This window comes from Lissotriton helveticus, chromosome 9, assembly GCF_964261635.1.
Source record: "Lissotriton helveticus chromosome 9, aLisHel1.1, whole genome shotgun sequence".
Taxonomy (NCBI): Eukaryota; Metazoa; Chordata; class Amphibia; order Caudata; family Salamandridae; genus Lissotriton; species Lissotriton helveticus.
The window spans coordinates 665,554,312-665,576,517 of NC_136070.1; positions in this window are offsets into that span (position 1 = coordinate 665,554,312).

Below are 22,206 nucleotides of genomic sequence, written 5' to 3' on the forward strand. Positions count from 1 at the left end.
GCTCATGATAGACACTTATATGACAGGCTATAAATATCGTTTTCAAACACAACCCCTTGCTTGGCTTCGTTGATCTGTTTGAAGAGAGAGATGTGTCTCCAGTCAGAGCCGTCTTTTGGTTCCAAGACCTGCTGCCCGCGACTAGAGTAACCTGGACACCTTCGCTTCGAAGCTGGGAACCAGTGACCCCTCTGGGAACTCCGCCACTTCGTGATAGCTATCTGGAACCGTGAAAACCAGTCATTCAACCCGCACTGTCTTGCCCTCGTCACCTTGACCATGACCATCATTCTCACACCCCCATTCAACGTTCTAGTGATTCCAGCTCATTACATGGGCCTCAAGTTAGTGCACTAACCAGGAACTTCTAGCTTTTGATATTACCCTTTTTTTTCAAAGACACCCAAGCAATTTGAGATCAAATAAGCGAGCCCAGGCTAATGGAAAAGGACTAGTTTTCTGAAGCAATGCAATGTTAAGGACAGATAACGATTTCCAAATCATCTGAGCAGAGACAAAAGAGTATGTGCGATGGATTCAGCATGGGGGGTTAGTGCTCAAGGACCCTTCACATGTACTGTTTGGTATGTTTCATTATGGACTTGCATCTCAGGCTGGTCTTGAAGGCTTCATATATGGTTGTCCGATGTGATTGTTTTCTTGCTGCAGAATACCTTTCCTGATTGACGGAGTGCCCCTAGCTTATAGAACTTGAGAAGTCTAGCTCAGAAGTAGTAACATACCCACCAGTCATCCTTTTCACAGGAGCTCCAGGTACACCAGAACCATCACTCTCTCTGTCTCTCTCCAACCCGCCTTACTTCCAGGGTTAGTCATCGGTATCAGTCATCTCTTCTGATTCTAAGGATTAGCATCAGGGGGAAGTGGTGGAAGATCTTTGTTTCTGTAGTACCCCAGAGAATTCAGGTAAGTGGCTCTTGCTGAGAAAAACTGTGCCGAACCTGTTCTTGAACAAAGCCACCGCTCTGTCCATCTGAACACCTCCTAAATGCTGTTGCTTGAGAAATACAAACTACTCATCTTGCTTCTTGCTGGATTAGCACTCACATGCGTACAAGTTAGGGGTATGTGCCTTTCATTGGACTGCCCCTTGAGATAAAAGTAACATTTCTCAACTTGTCTCGACCAAGGGCACACATGGCCTGAATGTGTCGGGCTATTCAGCCTTATCAATGATTTAAAATGTTCCGAAACCCACATGGCCATTACCAATGTCATCCACCTCACTGGGTCTGAGCGGAGAATGGTCTGTGAGCACCGTAAACCAAGCAGCCACAGTGTGTTTGTAAATCTTTGGTAACTGGGAAATGAAGATATTTGAAAGTGGAATTGTATATTTAGCAGTTAAGAGGTACAAATTCAGGCACTGGTCACTGGTTGATTTGCCGGCTCTGAACCCGTACTGTATATCAACTATTGTTTGATGCTCCTCTGTCCATTCCATAAGCCGATTTAGGATCACTCGACCTAAAATTTTGGCCGAGACATCAATGAGCGAAATCGGCCTGTAGCATTTTGGATTGTCCCTGGTCCCTTTCTTAAAAATGGGTACGATCAATGCAGTGGACCAGGAGCGTGGTAACCCTGATTTGATGGCCGCATTTAAAACCCTGGTTAAGATTGGGGCCCATAGGTCTATATTGCCTCTATATAGGTCCGGTGGGGTACCATCCGGACCAGGGGCTTTCTTCGGGGTCAGCCCACGGATTGCATTTGTTATCTCCTCTAAAGAAAGGATTATTTCACCACTCCGGGTACCCTCCCATTCACCCTCCTGAATTGCTAATTTAGACTTATTGTATAGACCTTGGAAGTGTGTGACCCATTGATCTGGGAGGATGTTGGTGCTAATCACCGGGGCGGAGTTATCTGTGAAACAGGGCCTATTTACAATTCTCCAGAATTCTGCAAAGTCCCTGTTTTCTCCCGCCTCTCTCAGGTCTGCCCATACTTCTGCTTGTAGGACGTTCTTCCTCTCCTTTACTTTAGTTCTATAAACTGATCTACAATTAGCCACTTCTGCCTTATCCCTTGGCTTAGCTTTGAGGCAAGCTTTTAGGTTCCTTAAAGCTTTGGAACAACTCATGTCGAACCACCTTGGTTGCTTGGAATCCTTTCTCGGACCTTTTGCTTCCAACAGTTTATCCACTAGATTTGTCAAGGATGCAAAAGATGCAACTAATTCTGGCCCTTCTATTAGGGGGTTCAGACAATCTAGAACCTGTTTTTGTCCTTTTTGAACTAATGTTTTGTAGAACTCATGGGGATTTATCCTCGTCCACTTTAGTCGCCTCCCCTGGTCTGTTGGGTGAAGGCTAGTGTCCCCGTGTTTAAACTTACCCCCCCCCGATAGTGTGTGTAATTTCCATAACAAGGGGGTTATGGTCACTAAAGGTGCTCCATTTAGTTCTGACTTTAGCGATTCTATTTTTAGCAAAGGAGGATATCCGTATTTAGTCTATAATAGTGGAGCACCCTCTTCCTTTGAACGTTGGAACATATGTGCCCTCTACCTCTGGGCTTGTTAAATCAATAGTATGTGCTATTGAGTGGGTTTCTATTATTGCATTTAATTTTATGCCCTCATGGGTATGTTCAAAATGTGGCCCATCTTTAAGAGGACAGGTATCCCAGTCTAAAAAATCGGGGGGCAAGTTTGGGCAGAGGTGACAATTAAGATCGCCCATTACTATTGTCATTGGTGCACCCCCTTTCCTCTGTTCCGCCTCTTGCGTGAGTCTTTCATCTATCTCACATAGTGCGGCATTTTTCCCGTTTATGGATCCTGGGTTGTAAACATTAAAGAGCTGTAACCTCAACCCTCTACACTGAAATGTTACAGCTTGCAGGGTGTGTGACGTCCAGGTTGGTAAAGTCCATCTGCCTTCTAGGGTTAGGTCAACATAGAGCACCAGCCCTCCTCTCGCTCTTCCTACTCTACCTTCTTGTGCCGGCACAAAAAAGCACTTGTAACCCTCTATTTGGTATGGGGTGGGATTGACTGCCCATGTCTCCTGAAACGCCAAAATGTGGAACCCTTGGAGTTCATTCCTCCAATCAGGATTATCAAATTTTCCAGATAGGCCCGCTATATTCCATGACATAATGTTCAGCTTTCCTCCTCGCTCATCACTAACTCTTATGCCTCGCTCGGATAGACACAAATCGACTGACCTCTCTGTCCTAGCCCTCTCAATTCCTTTAACTTTACTGTTTGGATGTTCTACAACTTTTTGCCTGTCTTCACTTCCTTCAGCTACATCCTCCCTATCATACATTATCCTCTTTTCGCCCTTATCCTCACCTCCTGTCCCTAGTCATTCATTCTCATCCAGGGACTGTAAGGGACTATATCTGTTTGTCCACTGGGGACCACCCTGTTGTACTAAGGGTTGAATGCCATACTCCATGGGCCTTGGTCCATGCCCATCTGTAAATCTACCCCTTCCCATCTGTTGGAAATTTAGCGGGTGTGTAACCAATTTCCTGGGGTAGAAGTATGCTAGTGGCATGGTCCTTATCGTACTAGTTGTATTTCTGTTGTTGTTAGCTAATATATAATCTACTAGGTTCGGGTTCCTGAAGTTGGCAATAATACAATTCCCTTCTATGTCTTTCCTTCTGGTTCCCACCCAGTATGCCCTCCTTAGGTGAAGAATTTCCCACCTCCCCCTCCCTGCAAGGGCCTGTGGATATTTAGCCAGTTAGTGATCTTTTGTTTGAGTTCAATATAGGGTTCTCTCTGCCCCCTTCTGAGCTCAGGTACCCCAGTGAAGATGACAACAAAGGGGCTTGCTTCTGGGGGTAGGTTTACACATGATAGGGATCCTTGAGCACTAACATTTTGCTCACTATTTGGTTGATGATTATGTGTTTGATGCTGAATAGCGGTAGTCTCTGGCTGCCTTTGCATTCCCGGTCCCTGTTCTAGTCTTTTATTTCTGTCCTTGTTTCCATGTGTTTTTGATCTACCTCCCCCCCTTCTTTTACCCCTTCAGTCGCAGCATGCACTTGAGCGATAGTGCATTGATCATAGCTTACACAGTTATTAGTTGCTAAGGGTTGTTGTACTGGTAGATTGATTGCTGACACAGCCATGTCTACTTGATTATCTGTTGGAATTTCCCTAGCCTCACTCTGTCTCTGCAATTAATTTTTCTATTTTATCTATTTTGCTCACTATTGGTTTAATTTGGCTAGTTATAAATGCCAATAAACAAAATAAGAGAGGTTGAAGTATCAAAAAAGCCACATAGATGGAGTGAAACAACTAGTGGAACTCACACCCTATTTGGGTGGAGAAGAAAGCCCTCACACACCGACCTAGTCAGTGTCATGCTTCATCATTGGGTCCCACCAAAGAGGCCGAGTGCCTCTTTGGTGTGCTGCGACGCCAGAAGACTGCGGAGCTGGTTGTGTGAAGTGGGCGTGTTGTGAGATTTAACTAAAAGTAAAAGTGTCTAAAGGGTATCTACAAAAAGTTTTAATGAATGATCCCTAGGACACGAATAAAAGATTTATGTGTCTGAATTTTATTGCCAAAGGTAATGGATGGTTAATTCAGAATTAAGTATTAAGTCAGTCAACATGTTTCAGCCTTACGGGTGGTTTCAATTTACCTAGGCATTCGTCAGGACAGAAATAAACCCCGGCGGTATGGACTCTCTAATCGTCCACCCTGACCTGGGGGCGTGAAAGTGAAAAATTAATAAAAAGTGATAAAGTGCATAAAAAAGTGGAAGAGCGCAATGCTCATTCCAAAAATACTCCTAATTATGGAGTGTATCTGCACCTGCGGAGCAAAAAAACAAACAAACACATAAGACATACAAACAATTAGTTGTAACGCTGTGTCATCACGTTTTTATGACCATGGTGCTCCATAGAAGTGGCATAGAATGTGTTTCCCAAGTAAACGCTCGAATTAACACCATCCACACACCCTATAGGGATGATACCTCTAGCTCTGGGAAGCTTTTATAGAGTTTTGCCACCCAGAAAAAAACGGTCCAGGCCGAGAAAGTAAAATCAATAGTTTCTGTGTCGGTGTAACGATATCTGAGGGGCTTCACTGCAAGATAAGCGACGTGGGGCACATTACCCTCTCACACTCCAATTACACTGATTGCACTTTGCGCCATCCCCATGTACCCTTAAAATTACTGCCCGTGTTCTAAAGCAGTGATGCTCAAAGTATGGCCCGGGGGCCACATGCAGGCAACCTGACCTTTACATGCGGCCGCCATGGGGTGCAGCAGCAGCACTGGGCTGCCGTTTACTCGACTCAGCGCTAACATGAAAAAAAAAGTTAAATATACAGCAAGCACTTATTTAACGTTTAATTGCAGTTAGGGTAAGGAAGTAACTAGGCCCTTAACTTTAGGAACACCATCATTTTTAAAGACAGCCAATAGATACTGGTGCTTTGCTTCCCCTACACCCACTTTACAACCCCGTTAAAATCAGTGCGGCCCTCAGTCACACCATAGACCAAACTTTGCGGCCCCTGGGAAAATGTTTGTGAGTACCCATGTCCTAGAGTATGTTTAAAAGCATACCCTAAACACAGTTGATGTAACAACAACCTAGGGTCCCCCAAAAACTTCTCCATGTGAGCGATTTTTGCATTACATAATCTGACTCCATTACACCCTTGCACTCCTTCAGGGATGTGGCTGTCTAGAGAGGTCACACATGAAAAGCATCACCACCCTCCCCAAGATCTGCATGTGTAAACCACTATGATGACTGGATACAAGCTTCACCTTAACGGAGTGTGTAGTGTCCGTCATTGCACCCCGTGCCAGCGCCAGTGCACCTGTGCCCACGGCAGCGGGCCCCGCAGTGTGCCTCACGACACTGGCGATGAGGAGGGCCGTGACCCTCTCTCGCAACCCCCGCCACCTGCCTACCTATTGCCACGAGGAGCACCAATCTCTGGTCGCGGCCGCAGCGCTGCGGAACTCTCCCCGTCGCGCTGACGTGCACACAATGAATGTCTCCTGGGGTGAGTGCGATCCGCGGCGCTGAAGGATTCAGGCCCAGTGCGTCCCCGAAGTTGTCCCCACAAGCCTATCTGCCTCATCAACATACCGCGCGCTCATCGGGGGTAGGCCACGCCCATGCCCAGGCCCGCTTCCATTCCCTGGGCCTGTACTCGTGGGCTCTGCAAGTCTGCTCAAGGTGGAGAGGCCCAAGGGGGAAAGTCAGCACCACCACTGTATTCTCAGTGTCTGCCAGCAGTGCCCACAAGTGCACACTGAAGAAGAGGGGACAGCCCATGCCCCCTCACCCTACAGGGCCTGCAAGAGAGCTACCGGTTACTCCCTGCTCCTCTGGTGTACATCCTCCTGCTACTTTATCCGTGGTGGCCCCAGTGACCCAACACACCGACGGAGTGTACCTTGAGTGATTTTCGTCGCCCCAGCACCCCTCACCTGTGACCATCATGGCGGACGAGAATGAATCAGCTGCGCCTGCGCACCCCCCCTTCCAACACGCAGCCTCTGGGGTGCTACTGCCTTTCAGCGAGCTTGAAGATCCAGCGACGGAGTCCCCCAGGTGGAAGATATGGATTGAGCAGCTCAAAAACTATTTTGTGGCAACCCATGAAACCGACGATGCAGTAAAGAGATCGCTACTGCTAGACTATGCTGGGGACAAGACGCTGAGAGGCTTCATCCTACGGCAACCAAAAATCGCGCTAGAAGACATGCTAATACTGGCGAGGTCACATGACCTGTCAGCAGCCAGAGTGAACGAGATGGACCAAGTGCTCATCAAGCCCCAGGGACGGTCGGAAGTCGTCAAGACGGAGCGAGCAGATGCCCTCAGAGCAAGACCGAAGGGAGACTCGTTCAGGAAGCCTAAACTCGAGGCATCCAAGCCAAGATGTGGGTACTGTGGCCGTGAGCCTCATGCAGCGAAGGACTGCCCTACACAGGGGAAGATGTGCACAAATTGTGGTATATCCAACTATTTTGCCACTGTATGCCGCAGGCAAAACAAAGGGCGTGAATACCGATGCCAAAAACCCCCCACACGAGCAGTGGGGCAACTATCTATGACAGAGCCATTGCCATCCAACGATATTCAAAGGAAAAGTAAGAAGTACCAGGGCCCAGCCGACGACTGGTCAGAGGAAGATGAAGAGGAAGTATACTTAATCTCGTTCGCACAAGAACTAAAACGACACCGCCGGCCCCAGCCAACATGCATGGTCCACGTTGCAGGAACGGAGATAAAGGCTGTCATTGACAACGGAGCGACGTTAACATGATGGGTCTCCAGCAATATCAACAACTACGCCACGTCCATCGGTGATGCCGTCCAAGACCAAGATATACGCATATGGGGCAGACACACCTCTCCTGCTGAAAGGGAAGATCTCAGTTCCCATCAAAGCTGATGGGCTAGAATTCACAGTAACAATACACGTAATCGACAGGGAAGCAGACACGCTACTGAGCAGCCACACAGCCGAAGACCTGGGTCTCATATCATTCGCCAGGAGAATCCAAACCCATCAAGCGGAAGAGCTACTCAGTCAGTTCCCGGAGCTATTCCAAGGACTGGGATGTATCAAATGTGACCCCATCAAGATACATCGACAAGACAGTGGCCCCGGTCACCCTATGACACAGAAGGGTACCGTTCCACCTACGGCCCCTGGTGGAGAAAGAGTTAGAAGTCCTCGAAGAACAAGGCGTAATCGAGAAGGTGTCGGGACCGACACCGTGGGTATCCCCCATGGTCATCGCGGAAAAGCCGAAGCAGCCAGGAGCCATGAGCCTCTGCATCGATATGAGACTACCCAAGAAAGCCATCCGAAGGGAACGCCACATCACGCCAACAATGGACGACATCATTGCAGATGTCAACGGGTCCAAGAGGTTTTCGAAAATCAACTTAAACTCTGGATATCACCAATTTCTGTTGTCCAAAGAAAGCCGCTACATTACCACCTTCAGCACCCATCTGGGACTACGACGCTATAAAAGACTCAACTTCAGGATCTCCTCAGCAGCGGAGGTATTCCAGAACACGATACAGGAGATGCTGTTGGGTTTACCAGGAGTGCTAAACATCAGCGATGATATCTTAATCCATTCAGCGACCGCTGCTGATCACCACATACACCTCCGCGACACTTTAAGGCGCATTAGCGAACAGTAAGCACAAGGAGACGTGCCAATTCTTCCAGCCATCCCTCGAGTTCTTCGGGTATGTGTTCAACCAGGAAGGCATCCAGGTGGACCCAAGAAAGTCACACGCCATCAAAAACGCCCCAGCCCCGACAACGCAATGGAGGTATGAAATCCTAGGAATGGCCACGTACTGTGGACGATTCATCCTAGGTCTCGCCACCAAGGCAGAACTGCTCAGAGCTCTCACCCGGACAGACACCAAGTGGCAGTGGAGCCACAAGGAAGAAGAGGCTTTCCAAAGCATAAAAGATGCCCTTCTGGAAGAAGCCACGCTAGCATACTTTGATCCCACAAAAAAGACGGAATTGCTCGTCGATGCAAGCTCAGTGGGCTATGGGCGGTGCTGACCCAGGAACGCGAGCCAGGCCAGTGGACAGCTTTGACCTTTGCCAGCAAATCACTCACTCCTACTGAGGCAAGATGTGCTCAGATTGAGCGAGAAGCCCTAGCAATCAAATGGGCCTGTAGTCACTTCCTTCTATACCTGACAGGGCAATCATTCACCATGGTCACCAACCACCAACCACTGGTTCCCGTCTTCAAAGGGACCATACATCACCCCCCTCCCCGGATTGAGCGATGGGAAGTCCAGCTACTACCGTATGAGATGGAAGTGGTATACCGTCCAGGTGCCAAGAACCCCGCCGACTTCTTATCAACGGTACAAAAGGGGGGTGGTGATGAATGTAGCATCCGAACTAATCAAACACTCACACCCAGTCAAAAGATCTGGGTTTAATCCATCACTGTTCTTTAGCCCACTCTGCCACCCCAGTTCAGACATGGCTATATGCAAATCAGTCTGACCCTGTGCCTCATGGGAACAGTCCAGCCCGAACTGCCAAGCCATGCCTTCCCATCACCACCCCCTTTTGTACCGCTTTTGGCCGCCTTAAGTGTGGCAGGGTATGCTCAGACGTGAGTCCCTTGCTCACTTTGCCACTGGATTCAAGCGACCCGGGCTGAAGACGGCTGGAATGCCAGAAACCGGTCCTCGGAAGCTTGTTTCCGGTCCAGGGAAGACATGGCTTGGCAGTTCGAACTGTACTGTTCCCATGAGGCACAGGGTCAGACTGATTTGCATATAGCCATGTCTGAACTGGGGTGGCAGAGTGGGCTAAAGAACGGTGATGGATTCAACCCAGATCCTTTAACTGGGTGTGAGTGTTTGATTGATTCAGATGCTCCGTCCATCACCACCCCCTTTTGTACCGACTTCTTATCAAGACACCAAGTGCCACAGGAGGTGACGAAAGACACCGAAGGGAGGTGACGAAAGACACCGAAGGTGTAGACCACTACGTACACCCAATATCCCCGGCTGCCTGCCCCCGGAACATGACTCTGGACGATATCGAAGAAGCGGCTGCCACTGACACAGTATATGCCAGGACACTACTAGCCGTCCAAGAAGGATCATGGACAAACTACCTCCGCTAAGCTAACTCAAGGAGCCCAGAAGACCACGAAAACCTGACAAAGATATGGAGGATAAGGAATGAACTCAGCGCCACAGGAGATGGAGTAATACTACGCGGATCGAGGCTCGTGATACCCAATGCACTAAAACATCGTGCTACCCAGTTAGCTCACGGAGGTCATCAAGGCGTGAGGAAAATGAAGGTGAGAATGAGGGAAAAAGTCTGGTTCCTCGAACTAGAGAAGATGGTTGAAGACTTCGTCCGTCACTGCCCATCATGCCAGCTCACGAGTGCACTGGAGAGGCCAATTCCGATAATCACCGAAGAAGCATGCACTACCCCATGGTCCAAAATAAGCATAGATTTTGGGAGCCTCCCAGGGGAAAAACACACACTGGTGCTTATAGACACTTTCTTGAAATACCCCATAGTGGAACCAGTTGTGTCCACCACGTTCAGCCACGTGGGCCCGGTACTAGAAAAGGTATTTGCTATGTTTGGTTTTCCTGAGGAGATCCGCAGTGACAATGGGCCACTGTTCCAAGGGACAGAATTTGCAGCATTCTTAAGACAGCGAGGAATACATCATCGGTGAGTCACGCTGCAGTGGCCACAAGCCAAGGGCGATGTAGAACGCTTCATGCGCACGCTCAACAAGATGTTTCGCGTATCGATGGTCCCTTCTCGGGCCGTGTAGCATCAGTAACCAGGGGCTCCTCTGTGTGGTGCAGTGGGGTGTGTTCTGGTATTCTCTGAGGAACTCTTGAAGCCGCTCCTCGGGATCACCTTGTTCGACCATCGATACGCGAAACATCTTGTTGAGCGTGCGCATGAAGCGTTTCCTCACACAACCCACATAACCTACATAGGTAAGTCGGCCACTTCTTCTCCCATTTTGGAATTCCATCTTTAGTTGGATATCTCCCAAACCTTAATAACATGAATTTATTCTTAATGAAAGGTTTTAAATGAAGCAACAAATAAGGTTGGGGAGCCAGTTTACCAAAGGAGTTAGCTATTGACCATAGATGTTTTTTTTCTCCTTAATTCATCTTTATCCATTATAGTAGACAAAAAAGCAGCTGATTGATTAATTAATTTTTTGTAAACCATTTTACTACTTGCTTCATCTACTAAATGTGGTCAATCAAAGTTACATAAACACTCATTTAAATAAGTTTGCCAACTACTCGCATATTAACTTTTTGTTATCTCAAGCCAACACTGATTTGCTAGAGAACTCTCTTCAGCTCGAGACAGTGTCAATAAGGACTTTAAAAATGTAGATTGTCGGGCCAAAATCTGTTTCTTTAGACCAAATTCTAGTCTTATATTGGCACGACTAATATATCCAAAGGATCACTGAAATATTATCGACGGTCACATTATCGACTAGCAATAATATCGTTGAATAATTATCGACTACAAAAATATCGACTTTGTAAACTTATTACACAAAATACAAAAATATCGACAAAAAAATATCGAGTATTTAGAATATCGAGTACATAAATATCGTCTTATTAAATATCGACTACTAATATATCGTTGTTCATGAAATTACACCTAACACTACAAAAATATCGACTACTAAAATATAGAGTACAAAAATATCGTTTCTAAACAAATATCGAGTTATTTTTTGGTCCCTTTCATGTCTAAAATACCATATTAATGGTCTATAAAAGTCATTGCTCTATACAAAAAACATTTTACATATAATACCTGTAACTTTTATAACATTACTATTTATCATCATTTGCTATACATTATATTAAATGCGTTCTATCATTTGAAACAGAATCTTTACATGTAACTAAAATTTTCATAATATTTTTACACTTACACATCTATTTTATTTAACGACTAACCTGCTTTAATGCGGAAAGCACCACATACCACCATTCTCACATCAACAAACACACCAATTCACATAAAAAAAATTCAAACTAGCCTATACAATCCTTCCTTTCATCCTACAACCAATCAAATCCAAGCACACAAAATACACATACTATAAAAGGGATAAATGCATTCTACCATTTGCTGCTGCTAACTCCATAGAAAGAAGATGCCAACACTCTGAAGATTTTGTTCCTGAACAAACATCTTTAAAGATCTAGCTCACTAGCTAATCATTCAAGTAAGTTACATTCCATTATTTAAAAATCTAAATTAGTAGTCTATTATTTTACTTATATCTCCTAACTCTTCCACTTATTTAATTTGTATCTCCTCCTACTTTTATGATAGAAACTACTACAAAAGAATTCCTAATACATGCTCCTATTTCTTCCCCTGCAAAATAAGATAGTAAGTATATATTAATGGTCTGTTATACAACAACAGCTGTTTTTAAACAGTATTTCACAAGATTCATACTTAATTTAAAACATTTTATTCACAGATAATCAGCGATTTTCCGATTTCAACACTACAAATGTATAGAACTACACTAATTAAACATGTAAGTATATATGTTTTTGTTAGTAAACAACCAATATTTAAAATGCTATTTTCTAAACAACATATCTTGCATATTACATCTTCCCTACAGATCCAATAAAAACATCCTACATCAACTATACCAAAAGACAAGACTACCCTTGTAAAAAATGTAAGTATACTTCAATTTGTCTAAAACTTCCGATAAAAACAAGAACTATGTTCTTAACACCATGTTATGTATTTTATATTTCCTCTACAGATATTGTGAATACATCATACATCTATTCTACCTACAGCAAAGAAAAGTACATATTTAGAAGTTAGTATACTTTTAAATATTTCCAATTTCCCAACGCTTCAAAATATTTTTTATCATATGTGACATGTATTTATTCTATCTTCTCTACAGATCTAAACTTTACTACCTTGATGTACTCCACCAAATACTACAACTCAACTATTTAAACAAGTAAGTATATGTAATGTTCACATGAAATGTAGTACTAAGCAAATTAAAAAACTGCTTTTTCCTAGGAAAAACGTTTGTTATGTATAAACATTAACTTAGCATTTCTATATTTTCATACCAACAGTAAATAAAGAAATACATACAAGAAAGTCCTTCAAAATACAGTTCTGCATTTGTGATTACTACTTTTAGTAAACGTAAGTATAAATACAACATTAATTATGTTAGCACCACTAAGTGAAATATATGTTATTTGATTTTGTTTCTTTCTACTCTTTCCTAGAACAAGTAAAACAAAATGACAGAAGGTGCAGAATTTGTAATGTCACAGAAAAATAATTTACTGTTATGTTATATGGGTTATGTTTATAGCCAGGAAAGACAAAGTGGTAGAAAAGTTTTCTGGAAATGTACAAAATATTACTCAAACAAATGTTATGGAAGGGCTACTACAGAGGAAACTAATGTGCTATTTACCAGGGAACACAATCATCCCCCCAATGTCACAGAAATTGAAATAAGAGATGCTTTAGAAAGTATAAAGACTGCTAGCACACAAAGTGACAGACCAACAACACAAATCCTTAAAGAGGAACTGTTAAAAGTCCCAGCCCATGCTTCAGGTCAACTACCCTCTATTGACTCCCTAAAACGCACAATTGCATACACTAAAAGACGCACTTCCACAACCCCACCCAACCCTACTACTTTTGAGGAAATTATTATTTCACCAGAAATGTCCATCACACTCAATAAAGACAAATTCATCCTTTTTGACAATGAAAGCAGTACAAACAGAATCATAATGTTTGCAACTGCAAGTAATTTAAGAAAAATCCAACAGTGTCCCCAATGGATGATGGATGGAACATTTAAACCATGCCCAAAACCTTTTTATCAACTATATTCCATCCACGGGTTATACCATAACTATAACATCCCTTTCATTTACTGTTTGCTACCAAACAAACAGCAAAACACTTACACAGAAATATTAAATGTTCTAAAAAATGAAATCAATAATTATTTTCCAGAAAAAATTATTATTGATTTCGAATTAGCTATGATTAATAGCATTTTGAAAATATTTCCCCACACAGCAATCCAGGGTTGCTACTATCATTTCAAGCAGAGCATAAGGAGACATCTCCAAAAATCAACTTTAAGTATTTTGTACTCAACAGATAGCACCTTTGCCTATCAAATTAAAAAATTGATAGCACTGGCCTACGTTCCTGTTACCGATGTAGCGGAACACTATAATTTATTAATTGACAGCACATATTACAAGAGGAATGAAGATAAACTAACCCCATTACTGGATTATTTCGAAGATACTTGGGTGGGAAGGTTGCACAGATCTGGACATCGACGCCAACCCAAATTCCAAATCCCTTGGTGGAATGTCTATCTTAGTACTTTAAACCAAGAGGCTAAAACCAACAACAGTGTAGAAGGGTGGCATAATGCTTTCCAAGCTACCACAAGCAGAACAAAACCCACATTCCATAACCTACTAGAAGCTTTGATAAAAGAACAACGCTATCAAGAACTAAGAATGGAACAATCTGTGACCCAAATTGGTCCAAAACTAAGTAAACAAACTAAACAAATGTTCCGACTACTGCAAAGTCAAGTCACATTATACCCTACAACTAGAGGATTAGAATATCTGGCAATAATAGCTAAAACCCTACTATAAAAATGTCGACAAAATATACTAATATCTTCTTACAATAATGATACATATAACAATCATAAACATTTCTAAACAATTATAAATAAGACATATTTGTTTTACAAACTATAAAAATGTTGCACATTATTTCTGAACAAATATGCAATATTTATAATTACATCACACATACACATTACATAAAGATCGACATTTCCCACCCAATAAATAGAAATATAAAAATACTTACAATTTCTGTAGATGAAAGAGACGTAATGAAGCAAAATACAATCCATACAATCCATTACAAAGTAAGAAAAATCCAATATGGGAAACCATCAAAAACCCGAAAATTATGTAAAAATAAAATAAACGCTCCAGGAAATCCCGAAAACAGTAGTGTGGACACTTTAGTATTTAAAGTGATATACACACAACTTTAAAAAAAAACGGTGACGCCTACCAATGTATCAATCCAATACGAAACCCTCAAAAATCCCGAAAAAAGGTTAAAATTATTAAAATCCGCTCCTGGCAAACACGAAAAATAGGAGATACACGTAAAAATATAACCATAATAAGTCATACATTAGTATCTCCGAAATAAAACACGCTTCCTTCCATGTAGTTTTCATGCGAGGAACCGGAACCTGTAAAAAAACATACGTAACGAAACCCACCCACAAATAGCCCATACAATTTGTAAATACACTCACAATTAACATTAACCATGTAAGAAGACATTTCCTAACAATTCAAATAACACTAGAACTAAAACATACACGACGCATCTCTAACGACGACATTACACCTAAACGCTACATTAACAAATCATACATACACACAAAAACACTACACAGTTCGAATATACCCTCAAACATTACCACTCAGTCATAAATGGTATATAAAATGTACCTTACCTCTCTCCACACGAAGCAACTCCCAACCGCGAGCTTCTCCAGTCTTGAATGAAGCGCAATAACCTTACGCGGTAAAAAAGTAGTCCCCTTAAACCAATTTTGAAAAGGTATCATAGAAAATAGAATGTTATAGTATAAAAATATAATACATACACATTGTTATTGTAACAAATCAATACAGTAGACTCATTATAATTTAAACTGTTAAAAAAATTTAAATTTCTTTAATATTAATTAATATATAGTAATTAATATATATTAATAATATTAAATAAGTATGTAACACTTGAAATAATATATGTAAAACATTTATTTTTGTGTACATTTATAGGAATAAGTTTGTGTTTGTTTATAACTAAACATTATTAATTGTTTTGTAAATAATTAATAATAATAAATAATATAACTTATTTATTATTATTATTAATATAAAAATTATAACCATTTACTATATAAATAATGCCCTTAAATAATGTATTTTTATTTCTCTGGATGTATGTATTTCTGAAAAGAAAAGATAAATGTTTAAGTTTATTAATTAATAATAATAATAATAAATATATTTGTTATTATTTTTATTAATTAAATTTTTTTTATAATAATGTCTAAGTATTATAAAAGTATATAATTGCATAAATAATCTTTTACCAATACCAGATATTATGATTAAACATATTATTCCCCTTTACAGTTATAAAGTTAACAACATAATATATTTATATGTATATTTTAAAAACAACATTGTCAGAAATATGTGAAAAAAATGTCTTAATTAGTATTTCCATATCTTGAGCAAATATAATAATTGTCATGTTACTTTATAAAAATTTATATATTAAAATTAAATATTTAATAATATTAATATATAATATTAACATTATTAAATATAAATGGAAGAAACTGAAAAATAACTTGAATTTTATTTATTTCAATATAAATACTTGTTACAGAAAGTGATTGATAATAATATTTTGTTTTGACATAAAAAATGTTGTGAAAAACATTTTGTGTGACAAATTAAAACATGTACATAAATGATAATGTGTTATTCTGCAAAGACAACATTTCCAAAAATGTTTATGTTATATTTGATAGTGATTGTATTGTATTACACATGAAAAAATTGAAAAATTGTAATAAAGTTTTGTGAAAACATCCATTTTGCATTGTCTTGTAATATAATAACACACTAATGTAAAATTATATGCAAATGTGCTGGACACTGACCAATTAATAATTGCTATTCCTACTCCAGTCAAAGTATTATCAGAGAAGTTGCTGGACACTGACCAATTATTATTTACTATTCCTACTCAAGTGAAAGTAATATCTGGAAAGGTGCTGAAGACTGACCATGTATAAATTAGAATAGCTACTTTAGTATAATGTTATAGTGTAAAATTTGTCAAATATTTATATATATTTTATAAATATTATTAACATATATTAGTAGTATATTTTTTGCTGAGTAGTTCAAAAAATTATTATTAGCATAAAAATGAGCAACTTTATTTCACAAAATTTTTTCAATTATTTGTAATATTTATAAAAAAAATTCTCACACTTTATATACACAAAACAGACCCTGAACCCTAAAAATACCCCTTTACCCTAAAACTGAAAAGTGTCCATGAACTCAAAAATATACTCCTTTACCCAAGAACTGGAAACTGACCCTGAACCCTAAAAATACCCCTTTACCCAAAAACTGAAAACTGACCCTGAACCCAAAAAATTCTCCTTTACCCAAAAACTGAAAACTGACCCTGAGCCCTAAAAAATACCCCTTTACCCAAAAACTGAAAACTGACCCTGAACCCAAAAAATTCTCCTTTACCCAAAAATTGAAAACTGACCCTGAACCCTAAAAAATACCCCTTTATCCAACAACCCAAAACTGACCCTGAACCCTAAAAATTCCCCTTTACCCAAAAACTAAAAACTGACCCTGAACCCAAAAAATACCCCTTTACCCAAGAACTGAAAACTGACCCTAAACCAAAAATATACCCCTTTACCCAAAAACTGAAAACTGACCCTAAACCAAAAATATACCCCTTTACCCAAAAACTGAAAACTGACCGTGACCCATTAAATATACCCCTTTACCCAAAAACTTAAAACTGACCCTGAACCTAAAAATATACCCCTTTACCCACAAACTTAAAACTGACCCTGAAGCTTAAATAAACCCCTTTACCCAAAAACTGAAAACTGACCCTGAACCTTAAATATACCCCTTTACCCACAAACTGAAAACTGACCCTGAACCCTAAAAATACCCCTTTACCCAAAAACTGAAAACTGACCCTGAACATTAATTATACCCCTTTCCCCAAAAACTGAAAAGTGTCCCTGAACCTTAAATATACCCCTTTACCCACAAACTAAAAACTGACCCTGAACCCTAAATATACCCCTTTACCCAAAAACTGAAAACTGACCCTGAACCTTAAATATACCCCTTTACCCACACACTGAAAACTGACCCTGAATTCTAAAAATACCCCTTTACCCTAAAACAGAAAACTGACCTTGAAACATAAAAATACCCCTTTACCTAAAGAGAGAAAACTGACCCTGAACACTAAAATTCCTCCTGTACCCAAATTTAATTAATATTATTTAATTAACTATTAATGAATAATTAACTATAATTAATAAGTTAATATATTAGCAAAATAGCTCTAATTAATTAAATATAATTATTTATAATATTTATTCCCAAACAAATATTTAATAATAACAAAATATGAAAAAAAATATTTATTAATAATTAAATCAACTAATTAATATTAATTAATTACTATTTATTTACTAATGATAAATATGTACCAAATTATATGAATTAATTAACAAATTAATATTTATTCTTTACCAATTAATTGATAATTTAAATTTCTCACAAACATATCATAATTAATTATTTCTTTTTAATTACTCCCCACCCTTATCCCCTATTAACCCAACATCCCGCTCCTAAACATTAACTACAATTTATACCAATAACAAATATGAAAATTTTTATAGCACATTAGCTGTAATTATTTTCATGTAATTATTAATAAATTTTTCCCCAATTATTTAATGAACTATAACAAAATATTATATATAACAATTACTCTAAATAATGTAATTAACTAATTAATATTAATTATTTACCAATTAATTACTAATACAAAATGTATACCAAATTATATTAATTAATTAACTAATTTATATTATTTATTTTCCAATTAACTAATTAATAATAATGAATTACCAATTAATTACTACATAAAATTGTATTACCAATTATATTAATTATTTAAATAAATAATATTATTTAATTTCCAATTAACTAATTAATAATAATTAATTACCAATTAATTACTACATAAAATTTTATTACCAATTATATTAATTAATTAACTAATTAATATGATTTATTTTCCAATTAACTAATTAATATTATTTAATTACCAATTAATTACTAATAAAAATGTTATAGAAATTTATATAAATTAATTAACTAATTAATATTAATTATTTCCCAATTAATTAAATTATAAAAATATTTACAAGCATATATTAATTAATTAATTATTTTAAATTACTACCCACCCTTATCCCCTATTAACCCAACATCCCGCTCCTAAACATTAACTACAATTTATATTACTATTACAATTTATTTATATTTTTTTCCTTTTTTCAACATAATATCGATATTTTTTACTTTGACTATTAATCGATATTTTGTCATGTCGATATTTTTGAGTCGATATTTTTGGACTCGATATTTTATTATCATTATTGTAATCGATATTTTTTACAACGATATTTTTGTTCTCGATATTTTATTATATTCGATATTTTTTCATCGATATTTTGTCCTTTCGATATTGTGGAGTCGATATTATGTCTGTGCACCATATCCAAAAATGGAATTAACTTTGCTTTCATAACCTTCAGCAAGTGATCATAATTTGGGCATAACAGCTTATCTCTTAGCTTCAAGGTTATTAAAATGCTGCCTAAGTGACATACTATCATCAAATGTGATTCCCAAATAGTTATATGATTTTACACATTCAGTAAACAAACCATTAATATTCCTTTCTTTTAATCCTAGTTTGCCTCTCCCCACGGTCATTGTTTTCATTTTTTTGTATTTATTTTTAGACCATTTTGTGTAACATATAGGTTAAAAGAGTCTCTTAATCTTTTTAGTCCTATGACAGTTTGGCTTAAAAAAATGGTATTGTCGGCATTTTGTAAATATTTAATCTCTTTACCCAACATAGCAGGAGAGTGGGCATTAACATCATTAAAATGGGCTGGGAGATCAGACTTAAAAAGGTTAAAAAGGCAAGGAGCCAAGACACATCCTTGTTTCAAGCCAATATTGGTCTCAAGGCGACGAGTCGTGTGTCTTCCGTCGCCTACTTTGATCTGTACACATGTATCGGAGTATAATAATTTGATCATCTTTAAAAGGGTGTTAGATATAACCTAATTAATTAACTTCGACCCTAGTATATTTTGAGGCACAGAATCAAAGGCGGCTTTTAAGTCAATGAAACAAATATACAACTTTTGTTTCCTATATTTGGCTCTTTCGCCTAATAATGTTAATAAAATCAAGTTAGTATAAGTCGATTCTCCCTTTCTAAAACCGGTTTGTAAATCTCGAATCAAATCCTCTCTCATGGCCCATGATTCCAGTTCTTCCAGCAGACAACTAGCAAATATTTTCGCTTCTACATCTGTTAATGCGATTAAGCGATAATTTGCAGGGTTGTCCTGGGGACCACTTTTACAAATTGGTTGGAGAATGCTTCCCTGCCATGATTCCGGAATTAAGCCTGTTTTAAGCACATCATTAAATAGGAGCGTTAATACCTCTGGCCAACCTTTTAAGTTTGCTTTAAATATAGCGTTCGGAATTCCATTCGGACCAGGCGCTCCATTTCATCTAATCTTATTACTTTTTTGACTTTATCAACCGACCAAGGCTCTTTATCAAGGGAATTTAATGGTTCATAGACACTTAGGTCTGACCCGTCATTTTCTATTCTCTCTAGTTGGCCATGATGAGTAGGATTAATTTTACTATCATCGTACTGTGGGCCCAGAGGAACAGAAAAAGTTTACCCAGCTTAATTCTTCAATATTGGCACTATTACTTCTATGATTACCAAATTCTAAATTGTTAATAATGCTCCAAAATAACTGTGAATCTTTAGATTTGCAAGCAAAATGTAATTTAGACCAAGTTTCTTCGTAATATGCTTGTTTAGCCTTCCATATTTCGTTCCTGTATCCCTTTTTCAATTGTCAAATTTATTGGAATATCGCAAAATGAGATGTTCCTTTTGCTTTCCTATACAATGCTCTTATTGTTTTATTGAGACTTCTTTTAAGGTATAGTAAACGATGGGAAAACCACCCTGGATTCTTTGGATTCAAAGTTATACCATGAGAAGGTTTCAAATTAGAAAAATTAGCCAAAAGAGCGGAACTTAAACAAGGCCAAAGAGCAACCATAGATTTCCCTTCAGCAGTAGCATATTGGACATTTAAAATTAAATGGGAAAGGACTTCCAAAATATCATGTAACATATCATGGTTCAAGGAAATCCCGACTGAGCACCCACCCAGATCCTTAGAGGATCAGCCACGCAGACCAGCCGTTACCACGCAAGAAAATCCAAGCAGAGAATCAAGGAACGAGGAGAACATGGCAATACCAGAAACCACCAAGCCACGCCCCCCTGACCCTCAGCGGAGCGGATTACCGCCTGACTGCACTCGGCTGCGGAGCTGTCCTCAGGTATACAACCTGCGACCCAATCCTCATCCAAATCTCCGCCTGAAAGACTTTGACGTCGATTCTGATCCGGGAAAAAAAAACGTTGTACAACTCGTATTCGTAGCCGTCTCCGTACGATTCATAAAAGACTGTCCGAACTGCGAAGTACGATCCGTATCCCAAAAATACGTCCGAATACAAGCGACCCGTACGAACCATAACCGAAGACACGTACGAAATGGCGTCGAAATTCAAACCGTACGATTTGTAAACATGCCGTACGACCAAACTAGTACAATCCTGAACGGTGAACTAGTACACGATTTGTACGGGCAAACGTAGTCGCGCTTGAGGCCTGATACGTATGGAAAACATCGCGAAAGAAGCGAGCCGCACCAGCACATAAGAACCGCATACCCCTCAATAAAGCCTACACGAACCCCCAACGGGCCGTAGGAGCGAGCCGTACCAACACATACGAACCGCACACTCCTCAATAAAGCCTACGCGAACCCCCACACCTCCAACGGGCCATAGAAGAGAGCCGTACCAACACATACGAACCGCACACTACTCAATAAGGCCTACGCAAACCCCCCCACCCCCAATGGGCCGTAGGAGCGAGCCGTTCCAACACATACGAACCGCACACCCCTCAATAAAGCCTCCGCGAACCCCCACACCCCCAACGGGCCGTTGGAGCGAGCCGTACCAACACATACCACCCGCATACTCCTCAATAAAGCCTACGCGAACTCCCCACCCACAACGGGCCATAGGAGCGAGCCGTACCAACACATACGAACCGCCCACTCCTCAGTAAAGCCTACGCGAACCCCCACACCCCCACGGGCAGTAGGAGCGAGCCGTACCAACACATACGAACGGCACACTCCTCAATAAAGCCTACGCGAACCCCCCACCCCCAACGGGCCGTAGGAGCGAGCCGTACCAACACATACAAACCGCACAACCCTCAACAAAGCCTACGCGAACCCCCCCACCCCCAACGGGCCGTAGGAGCGAGCCGTACCAACACATACGAACCGCACCCCTCAATGAAGCCTACGCGAAAACACCAAAAACGTCCCGTATGAGCCGACAGCACCAACAAATATGATTCGCACCCCCCCCCACTAATAAAGCACACACGAACACCGAAATCAGCACTAGGATGGTGTAAACGAGTCACACAGCCACAAAAAACATGACTCCTGTGTGCACACCATTTGAAAACAATGTCCTGGCCAC